General features: G+C 36.8%; 1 long non-coding RNA gene across 1 annotated transcript; it reads right to left on the bottom strand.

Annotated features, from left to right (window-relative positions):
- Window positions 1-918: 918 nt before the first annotated feature.
- On the bottom strand, window positions 919-4,996 carry LOC137193427 (uncharacterized). The gene is made up of 3 exons (XR_010930821.1): window positions 4,192-4,996; window positions 3,930-4,008; window positions 919-3,804 (listed from the first exon to the last, which is right to left on the bottom strand). It is a non-coding gene; the product is annotated as an uncharacterized lncRNA (long non-coding RNA).
- Window positions 4,997-12,223: the final 7,227 nt, after the last annotated feature.

Here is a 12,223-nt window from a genome sequence, read left to right as displayed (position 1 = left end):
TATTCTGGGTGGCCTGACCTTGGGACTGGCAAAATGAAGAATATACTGTAAAGCTGCACAATGATGAAAAGAAGCCTCAGCCAAAACAGTTTGAGTCCATTTCCAACTTGTGAGCCCCCCGAGCCGTTGTCACACTGAAAGCAGTGAAAATGAAAGGTACAGCTGCTGAAATCTAAACCTGCAGTTGTTGCCCTTTTTTCTTTTCATTCTTTCTTTCTTTCTCAAATATCAAGATGAAGAATGACGACAGCGGCTTAACACACCAAATTGTCAGCTGAGGGTTGGAGGGGAAAATAATTGTCAGCGGTGGAAAGAGGGGAAAGGCAGAGACGGTCAGACACAAAGAGGCCTTTCTACCAGCGAGCGGGACTGCCTCACGTCACAACTCGGGCAGGAAACCACACCAGCACCAATACCTTGCCCCTGGGACTGAGTGTGTGTGTGTGTGTGTGAGAGAGAGAGAGAAAGAGGTGGGGAAAAAGTCGGGGGAAGGAGGGAAAAGAAAGGGGTCTGGGACATTTAATGAAACCCAATATCCTGCCTCTGGTCTAAAAATAAATTGTGCAATGAGCCCATAAACACAACGTAGTATGTGTGTGCTTGCATATGTGTATGTATGACGTATAGACTCAGTGGTGCAGAGGAGAAGTGTGAGAGAGCTGTATTTATTTCCCAGGTTTATTTGAGCTGAAAATTAATATTGTATCCCTCCACTGCCTCTACTGCCCCATTATAGCACGTACACGCACACACAACAAGGTGAGGTAGCATCCAGTGGTGCACAACTGCATGTAAAGGGGTAACGTCAATTTGATTACGGAAACTGTACAGACCATCGACTCTCCGCTGTACAGGCAATTAACTGGTAGACTGGATGCAAACAGTTAAATGGTGAAATGAAACTTTAGAGCTGCATATTTTCCTCAGTGTTATTCTAAGAGTGTGTGCACATGCGTGTGAACTCTGATAATTACTAACTACTCACGGAAAAGTATGTCTCCATAATGTTTTTTTTTTTTTTCTCTGCTGGAGTTTTTATGCAACAAGGCAAAAGGTGTCACATGACTGGAATGAAATTAGGCTAAATGAAGTCACTTGCTACAGCAAATATGATAAATGTGGAAAAAATCATGTTGCAGGAAGCTAATGGCAGCTCATTTAACGTGATCGGAGTACATACTGGCACAGAGGATGTCACAAAGGACTTGAAATTAACAGTAAACTTTATACACTTGCAACATGTTACAACATTCAACATGAAAAACAACATTTTATTGTAGCAGTTCATTCAATTTCATCATCACGATAAGGCTCCACCTCTCAGTTATTATCCAATGGTTTCACTGGGATTTGTCTGCAGGTTTTTCTCCATCGTACAATTGGCGTCTTAGCTAAAGACAATTTAAACCACCTTAAGGTGCAGTCACATCATATTCTCGTCATACATATATCTGCTTTGTTTCCCTTTGTTTCCTTCTATTGAAGCCTATCCGACAGACAAATTTCAACGTGTCAAATCGGCTCATCTTTATTCAACTTTGACTGGGCGGTTGTCAGCCAATAGAAACACTGCTGCACTGTGTTTGGAAATGGAGAAGTTATTATTCTAATGTGTTTCACCAACATTTTAAGAACATTAACACACTACCAGGCTACAAGCTGTAGTATCACTCTTATATACTGTTTAAGGTTTGTGTCCGCTATGATCAATATCTATTTACAGTATTAGCCACATCAGAAACATGGCATCACATCCTTTTTTGGAGCCCAGTGCGAGGAAATTTCATGGAACGGAAACGTCCTGTGACCGCACCTTTACCTGTTTAATTTTGTCATTGTTGATTGCAATCTCTGCTATGGCTATAGATCTATCTAAATATCAAATGAAGTTTCTCCATTATAGTTAGCCTGTGTTGTTTTAATTATTTTTCATGAAGAAAAAATAAAAGGATTGTTTCAACCAAGTTCCAAAAAAACAAACATATTTCCCACTTGTGGTATTTGACCATGCTAATACTTTTGGTTTTATTTGTCTAGATTTTCAGATATCCGTCGCTGATATCCGTATGCCTCAACCCCATTACAATTGTGGTGAATTGTTTGTAACGCTCAAAGCATTACTTTATTTTTTAAACTTTTTAAAATTCAACAGCAACATTTCTTTCCAGAATCAGTGTCCCTCTTACACTTGACAATCCACAGATCTTGCTGTTATCAGTTTTCATAGGAACTCAAGAAGTTCAAAGTCCACCCCTGGGTTTGACAAGAGTAAGGTAATCATGTTTTTTAAAAAAAAAAATTATTTACAGGGTTCAGTTGTCTCTGTAGTCTGTAATCTTATGTACTAAGATTACGTATTGGATGCGGGCTAGCGTTGGAGTGTTTAACTTGTCCTCCACGCTGTCTGCCTGCTGGCTGTGAACTTGTCATGCTCCTCACGAGAGATTCTCCTCATAAAAAAGTAAAAGGAGGTACCGGTGTTTAGTTTGGCTGCACAGTAAAGAAAACAGCCAGACATACGTTGTATTTACGTCATTTAGGACAGAAGGTAAGAGATGAGAGAGATTATTGCTTGCATTTTATACTTTGAAGTTTTCAAGATATATGTACAGTTTGTTCACACACATACATGCACACACGCAGACAGAGAGCACAGCTATGGCCATAAATCACACCAACAAAAGAAAAAATAACACTTTGTCAGTTACAATGTATTTAACCTCAGATCACACACAACAGCAGATCCCTTCTGGGCACCCTTGAAGGAGGCAGGTAACCTCCACATCACTTTTTGCTGCTATCAAACTGTCACACAGCACTGAATACATGCATGTTTGTTGTCTGCATGTTTGCATGCGTGTGTGTGTGGGAGCAGAGCATGCCAAGCCACCTGGAGCAGGGCAGGTATTATTAGTGATGGTGCCAAGAGACACTTAAAATGCAGCCATTCTGTCTAGTACAAACACGCCTGTCTGGGCACAGATCAGACATGTGTGTCTGTGTGTGTGTGTATGTGTGTGTGTGTGTGTGTGTGTGTGTGTGTGTGTGTGTGAGATTGCACCTTTTGTGGAAGCTTGACAAAGCCTGAGCATTACACTCCTCCCTTTAATAAAAAAAAGGATGTTCGAGTTCAACCAACATTGTACATCAGGGCCGGCCCTAGCACATTTGGTGCCTTAGGCAAGCTTCATTCCCAGCTCCCCGCCCACCAAAAAATGAAATAGATAAATAAATGAATACATGTGCAGCAATGGCTCTAAAGACACAAATATGCCTCTCGTTTACTACAATATTTACTAAAAGAAATCTAATTACAATTACGATATGATATCATATAATCTATATAATCTATATATACATCTATCAGATGTGAAGGCCAGTCAGCAGTATCAGCTGAAAGTGGCTCATCTGTCTCAGCAGCAGCAGGTGTGTGCAGCTCTAAAGGCTGAGCAGAGGAGGCTGTATGTGGTGCTTCCGCAGGGCAGATAATACACTTATTACACTTATTCTCACTTCATGTCCACACAAGCTTCACACATGAACACAGGTCATAATACAAACTTTTATAAGGAATTTACTTGAATCAACTGATTAAGACAAATTTATGGTGTGTGTAGACAATTACAGTTGTACAAATGAGGTGGCTATTAAACAAGATGACATTTAAAGTTGTGCATATGTTTGTTTTCATGTATTCACACACCTGAGAAAAGTGACGAGGTGGAATCTGTGTTCAGTGTTGTGCTCTCATCATCAGAAGATGTAGCCAACTGTTGACTGAAACTGTTGTTTCTTCAAGTAGTTCTATAGATATAAAGAGGAAACAGGAACAAGTTCATTGATTAGATTGTATACAGCATTACATGTAGTATTTACATTAGATTATTTATTATCTGGAATGTCTAAATTGACATGTTACACTCACTCACCTGAAGAAAAAGTCCCATCTATGGACATACTTGGGCCTTCACCAGTTCCGACAGATTTGTAAATATTTTAAAAGTGCATCTGAAATTATATGAAAGACAATGTGGTTAGCTAATGTTGCCGAGCTCATGCTAGCTAGCTAACCTAGTGGGTTAATGTTAGCTAACGCTTTCCAATATAGTTTAGCTAGTGATTGCAGCTAATGTTAGCTAGCCAGCTAACTACATTAGGAGCTAGCTAGCTACATAACAAAACTTCACAAACGTTTTGCACACTTCTCCTCTTCTTTTTTTGTTTTTCTGACCCACGCCCCAGATGGCTTTTTTCTTTTCTTTTTGCTTGAAACACGCTCCTCCGGCTCTTCCAGTCCCCACACGTTTTGTTTTAATTGCTGTTTTTTATGTGTGGACGTCACGATTGCTACTCAATTTCGTTGTACACAGTGCAATAACAAAAGAATTCTCTTTTGTTCTACTCCACTTGCTCAAACCTGAGCGTTCGTTTGAAGTGATGAGTTGTAAACAACGGGCTACCTTGACATTAATTATTAATTAACGTTGCATATTGTGCAAATCCCCTTAAAAAATAAACTGTAGCAATACTCAGGCGCCACACAGGACGCCAGTGCATTTGTTAATGGCATTTGATTTGATACAGCATGTTAACCACAGCTCCTTTGGTGCATAACAAAATTGGCTTGTTATATCGCGTCCCCCAGTAAATCATCGTCTAGGTCGCCTATAGCTAGTACTGGACTTGTGTTTTATGTTTTTAACCATTAAAATTAGAAATGCAAACAGAGAGGCCAGTTGAGTCACCTTCAGTATTTTTATAATTGATATTCAGTCAGCAGGAGTAGACATTTGTTTAAAGGCGGTGGAAGTAATTACTCCACTACTTTCTACCTTTTCTTCTCTAAACACCAACCTAAGTGTTGCAGAAAAATGTACATGGCTGATGAAAGCAAAAGGTGATGAAACACAAAATGACACTTAATTGCTTCAGGTGTCTTAACTTTCGTGGCTCATACCAGTCACCTGAACTTCTTTTCACTTGTACTGCTGTGAACAATAAGTACGTACTTGCTGGTGTAATAATTTGCTTCATTAAATGCACCCGTTTGCCTCTGTTGGCTGTGTTTGTTAATTTCTTAAGTTGCGGGAATGCTGAAAGGTCTGTGTGTGTTGAAATTTGTTAAAGTTTTCCATCTGCTGTGTAATCCATCAGGGTGGTCTTGATGATTGCCTTATTTGTTTAGTTGCCATCAACTTGATACACTGTTTTATTTTTCATCACACAATGTACTGAACGTGTTGTACTCTCAGTGCAGACAGGCTGTGGTGTCAACTTTCAGGTAACACTGACACTGAGGACAGATCTAAAGATTTTTTTTTCATCTTTTCTGTCAGCTTGAGGGAGGGACAGGGTTGTTCATGAGTATCAAGTGTCTGAGATACTGGTGACATGTTTTATTGTGATTTGATCAGCAGTGCAGCAGTTTTTATGTTACAATTACTTTTCCTTTTTTTAAAATTAGATTTATTTTCAGAAAAATGTGAAAGTATAATATAAAATATAATATTTTAGATTATATTGTTAAAATATTAAAATATAATATTTTACATTATATTGTTAAAATATTAAAAAAATAAAATATAATATTTTCATTAAATAATATTTAATGTCAAATATTAAAGTTTAAAAGTTATTTTCCAACCCTTTTACTTCTTTAAAGAAAAGTTTTTAAAGGAAGTTATTTTAAATTCCCACTCAATTAATTTAGTGAAAAATACAGTAATTGCTGCAATATTACTGAGCATTGTAGATTATCATAGATGCGCTTCACACATGATTATTTGAGTATCTGAAAAATACATAACATTACAATTTTTTAAAAAAGTTTTTAAAAATAATTTATTACATTTTTTCCAATGATTGATGATGTGTCCCTGTATGAACTTTGTAGACACATTTTTAAAAATAACTTTTAAATAAAGATTTAAAAACTATATATTTTATAATAATATTTTATATCTGTTTGGTTTTTTTATTTTAATTTACATAGTAATTAATATAAGTAGAGCAAATCTAAGTTAATCTAATTATACAGTAGTTGTATATAGTATTATATACTATAGTGTGTACAGTATTTATCAGTATGTCAATAATAAAAAGGTCATGTCTTATTTTTATTTATTTAAAGGTTGTTTTTTCAAAATCACCATTTAAATAGCAGATGTTTGTCAGCTAATTGCCCGGACACAAAATTACATTAATTTTGGCTTTTAATCATCTACAAAACACACTGTGTGAAGAAAATGCCAGAAAAATTCAACATTTTCAGGGTGACAGTCAGTTGTGCTCCAGTTGTAATCAGAGTGTGTCTTGAGTTCTGAACTTTACATAGCGAGACCACATTAGGTTGATTTGTACATCGTCGTCTTGTGTAAGAAACTGCCCAGAGGTCTTAGATAACACCACTTCTTGGGGATGAATATTGATTTTAGGCCCAGTAAAGTATTTTATGACAGATGGTGTTTCTGTGTAGTTGCCAGTGTTTAGAGAGACGGCTTTTCTTTTTCAAGCCATGTTTGTCATGTAATCGGACAAACTGAGGCACAGATACAAAAAAAGTCACTCGCTGTAACATGTGATACATAAATGTTGGTGATTGTTGGACAGTTTTCAAAAAAAGTAACATACTTGCTATAGATTTATAAGCTGTTTTTTTTAAAAATGTATTATAATATGGTATATTATTTATCATTACAGTCTCTTTTTCATCGTACTGCGCAGGCCTGGATCTCTGTTCTCTCTCTCTTAGGACCTGACCTGGCACATTCAGTGCCCTAGGCAAACTTCACCTGCCCTGACATTTGAATCATTTTCATTTGTTAAATGTAGCTAAGCTATTATTAAGTTATTAGGTATATGCTTTTTGACGTATTTGGACTAGGGGTGGAGATGTTTACACTTTTTTGTAAATGATTACATGTCCATTTTTCTCCAATATGAGTAATTTCTTTAACTGTAGAACCATATCTGCGAATGCTTAGCAACAGTTATTGTTTTTCTTTATCCATTCTTTTTGTTCATATGTGCACAAGTTGACTATTTAATAAAACAGCATAGTGTACAGTTTTTTTCTCTAAACGATTATAAATTCAGTGAGTACACATGTACTTGTGTAAATGTTCCCAATCCTAATTTGGACAGCCTGCCCTGACACTTTTTTCATTCAAACCCAAAATAAACACACATGCACCTTTTGCATACACTGGTTAGGTAGCGTTTCCAGCTGAGCTAACGCCAACCTTATTCCACACACACTGGCTATAGCTCACTACACTACAGCAAAACTAGTCTAGTGTTGTTTACTCAAATTTAAATTTCATGACACATTGAAAATGATGCAAATTACTGTATAGCTGAATTTGCGTCTTATATATTTTGCTCCAAATAGCCTGATGATGGTTTTGTTGTTGGCTAACATCACACTCTCCCAATCCCAGCACTGGCTCCCTTATGTTAGCTAACTAGCAAGATTGCATGACGCTAGCATGATTGATCAATTCACTAAAATTGACAAATTGCAAAGTTAACAATCAAAATACCACATACCACATATCCACATAAACATACACTCCACTTTTTTTTTCTTGGTGCAATTAGACGGCTCCCGCCTAATTGCCCCCCCCCCCCCCCGCTCATACACACACACACACACACACACACACACAGACACTAAAGATAGGGAGTCCAAATAAAGATTACAACAACATGATGTCAAAGCAGTTCATCCAAATTATAATTAATATAATATTTTTTCTTGTTTACACTTAGTGGTATCCAGCTATGTTGATAATTTTGTTTTTAATTGCCCAGAATGTGAGAAATTTGTCACTAAATACCTCATCTGTACAATGCAAGTGTAAGGATTTTTTGTATTGATGAAAGCCTTGATAAATTACAAACTCTCTATTAATGAAAAACATTTGCAAACAACTCTCACTATTAATACTATACTTTTTATTCAGTAGAAAACTGTTCTCAACAACATTTAACTAGGAAAAGTTTCTAGGAAAAGACACACTGCTGTTGAATTTTGAGCAGAGTACCACAGACAAAATGCCCTTTCTGGATGGTGGCAGTCTCAGTGGTGCATATCTTAAAATCTGAGTGAATAAACCTGAATCTGCATGCATGGATAAGTTCACTAGAAGAGATGAATTTAGATAAATTGAGTCTCTGCCATATTCTCATGTGAAGAAAATAACGAAATTCAACCAGACAGCAGCAATACTACATGAATGGAACAAGTCTGGCGTGTGTGTGTGTGTGTGTGTGTGTGTGTGTGTGTGTGTGTGTGTGTGTGTGTGTGTGTGTGCAGGGTTTTCAGTAAAATTAATGTTTTGTTTTTGCTCTGCGGTTCACATACAGTCACTGAGGCGTCATTCCACAGAAAGTGCCCCTGAATGACTTTTCCTTTTTCCAATATCTTTAAACTCAGACATTTGCTGTAATTTTAAGGTTTCTTATAATATTATGAATCAACTAAACTAGCACCAGGGCGCAGTCAAATAAAAATACTTTGAAGACCAGACACAAATCATATTAATAGACCAAAGCTGACACAGGACTAGTAGGAGAAGCACAAAATATATACTGTATTGTACTCTACTGTATGTAAAAGGAGTTTACACGACAAACAAAAACTCCAACAGAGCGCTGTTCAGTGAAGTATGTGTGTGAGAGTGTTAACAGCCAGTCAGCTTATAAACACTCAATCTTTATTGTTCTGGCGGACCTGCAGAAACATAAACAAAAGGGCGAAGACATAAACTTATCACTATGAAATATTGGAGAAAACACGCTGAATCAGCTTATACAAAATGAAAGTCATGCTATTAAGTGACCAATCTAATAATCAATTTGTGATGATTTGAAAGCTTTTAAACTGCTCCCCCCCCCCCCTTTTCGCCAAACAACTGGAATTCAGAGCAAAGAAAACTCCTTTTGCTATCATTTTTAATACAACTTTTTAATAACTCCTTGAAGAAAGAAATAAGAAAGAAAGAAATTTCTATTCCCATGTCATTAGCCATCCACGAGGGCCTGTTCAGTCAGAACCACACGAGCTGTCATTATCTGTGTAAATGGCTGTAGCTGCCATTATTTCAGGTGCCAAAAAGGTGTATGAAGCACAGTCAAAAACCCCTATTAAAATAACTTTAATCAAAAGAATATCAGCTGCCACAGAAAGCTAACATTAATTGCCTGAAAAATCTTGTGCAGCTAGCAGACACATGCAAACCAAATGATGAGGGAGTTGGAAGAGATGGTTTAATATGCGCAGCGGCTGGAGGGCAGACGATCCCTCGCCTTGCCTTGAGTATCCCTTCTATTGTCTTCTACTTTTCTCCTCACTCCCTGTAGCTGTTCTTTTTTTCTCTCATTCATTCCCATCCCCTGTTTTCCAAATATCATCTGTTTAGTCCTCTATTTGGAGACACTGGAAAACAATTAACCTCCTTAAAAATTTTGGGAGGCTGAGTCTGTAAATGTGAGTTTACAAAACAGGTCAGTTCCTATAAACTGGATGCATTTTTTTCAATCCGTCCTCAATATCCTTTTCCTGCTTATTTTCTCTTCCTCTGTCCGTCTCCATCTCTTCTTCTTCTCCCTTTCTCTTTCCGTCTCCTCCTTCCTTCGCCCCATTAGAGACAAAAGGAAGCCATCAACCCATCGATCACGCTAACCTCCTGCGTGACCTTTTGCCAAATGACGCCCCCAGAAAATCAGGTCTTCTCCATGCTGCTCTTTGTTTGCTCTCTTCCTGTGTTTCTCACTGAAGCATTGTGGTACTCTCAACAAGTGGCTCATTTAGCCTGCATGCAGCAACAGCAGTTCGACGTGTTGAAACATACATCCTACTCTAAATGGAGGTCTGGTCGCAATCAAATGCAAATGTGAGTTTTCTGTACACTCTCTGGATATCAAATTGTTAAATCTAAGGAGCAGGAAAAATTTAATTATTCCCTTAATGTGGAAAAAACAAAAATAAGATTCCAGTTAAATACCTGGCTCTCATTTTTATCCCTGCAGGGTGGAATTTAACAGATGAAAGCTCCTCAACCGTGATGACTGCTCTCATATCGCTGAAAATATTTATAGTTTTGGTGGTAATGGCTGTGTTTATTTTAACTTTCTGCCTGTAAATCCATTTTTATTTTGCGAGTCACAATAAAGGAAGAGTGTGCGCAGGAGAAGAGGATGGGCAGTGCTGATGAAAGCAGGAGAAAATGAAGAGGTGAAAAACAGGAGAGGAAATGCAAGGGGAAGGAAAGGTTGAAACAGGCGGGCAGGGAGAGGCAGAAGAAATAGAGAAAAGAGGGCCAAGCCAAACTGTTAATTTCCCTTAAAAGAAAAACAATATGAGTCAGTGGTTCTGGTATTTTTTTTTTTTTTTTTCAATTTCAGTAAGCCGAGCAGGAATGCAGTGGCAAACTGGGTTTACTCCCTTTTTTAGTTGAGAAAGTCAAGCTTATTTTGCATCTTTGTCTGTTTTGCATGAACTGTTATGACCTTCTAGTTACACATCAAATAAGAAAATGAATCCAGTTTCAGAAATGTTAATAATTTGCAGCTGTCTCAGATAGATCCCTAATTATTAATTTGTACATTATCAGATAGAAATCACAATATCCTGTGCAAATTTACCCAAACACATTTATCTTACATGTCTTCTCAAAATGTTCTAGATTCATTTTTTTTTTTTTACTGAAGGTGAAGCAGAAATCCGTTGGAAAAGCAAATATTCGTTGGAAAGAGATATTTCCCCACAGAGGGAGGTTGTGACTCATTCACCTTGAAGAAGAACATAGCTGGTGGCTGAGTCACCGGGGTCACACCCTTACACACACCCACCAGTCACTCAACCGGTTCTCTGTCTGTCTCTGTCTCAGTGTCTCCCTCTCTCACACACATATGCACACACTTAGACAGACAAATTAATTTGAATCTTTGCTAAGCATGCAGCGGCATTTTCAAATAATTTGCATGAGTGAATATTTTACTACCAAAAACTTCCATAGAAACATACTGTACATTAAGGTATACAGTATAATAGCAAAAGACAAATCCCGAGTGAGTTCAGTACCAAGAGAAAAGTGGATACGACTCTTGAATGTCAAGTTGTAAAGTGGGAAGGTAGCGGTATGAAGTGGATAGTGAATTTCAAGAGTCCATTTGTACGCATTTGCACTGGCTGTTACGTGGAAGTCCTGAAAATCAAATGTCAAGTTTTGTCCTTGTATCGGTGTATTTTTGCTTCCTCTGTGCTTTTGTTGAATAAAAATGAGAAAAGTTAACTCAACCCATTAAGTAAATGTACTAAAAGTAAATTTACAAAGTTTATTGAGTTGACCTTTTACATATTTACAAATTAGCAGTTAAAAAGCTAAAATAATTAGTTTCATATTCATTTAAAGGACTAGTCCAACGTTTTGGGAGCTATGCTTCATGCACTTATATCTGTCCATTGTAAAATGAGATTTATGCTTGTAGATCACCGTATTTTGAATATTATTATTATTATTTCATTATTATTATTATTATCATGTTTATTGGGATGATTTACATGGTTTGGTTAATGGTATTTACATATACAGTATATATTTCATATTCTATTTCTTATTTCGGATTGGAACAACAACACTGCGTACTTTCCCTGTAGTGTTTGTAATTGCTGGGATTTGTTGAGTGATACGCCATAAAACATTTAAATGTTGTATCATGTTCGTTCTGTTGTCTTGCTCTTGCTGCAGCAGACATTATAGTAGACAAGTTCGACCGAAGAAAACATCCCTGTGCTTACTTCACCCATAACCTGAAAGCAGTGTTAGAATGTACTAACTACATTTACTCAAGTACTTTCATAAAATTTTGAGGTAGTTGTACTTAACTTGAGTATTTCCATTTTATTCTACTTTGTAGTTCTAGTCCTCTACATTTCATGGGGAAATATTGTACTTTTCCCTCCATTACATTTATTTCACAGCTGTTCTTATGAGCTATGTTTAAGATCAATATTTTACACGTAAATTGATCAGTTTATTAAATATGTATCGTTATAGATTAGACTATCCAATGGTATAACTTGTTAAAATTAGTTCTACCTTGATACTATTAAAACATATATGTCAAATAATAAGATTGATTAATATGATTTAATATTCCAGTAATATATATAATAAATGTAACACTCTAAATGTGACAATTTTGCATGACGAGTACT

Source organism: Thunnus thynnus, chromosome 12 (genome assembly GCF_963924715.1).
Source record: "Thunnus thynnus chromosome 12, fThuThy2.1, whole genome shotgun sequence".
NCBI lineage: Eukaryota > Metazoa > Chordata > Actinopteri > Scombriformes > Scombridae > Thunnus > Thunnus thynnus.
The sequence above is the reverse complement of the archived record's forward strand: the minus strand, read 5'-3'. Positions and strand labels throughout refer to the sequence as shown.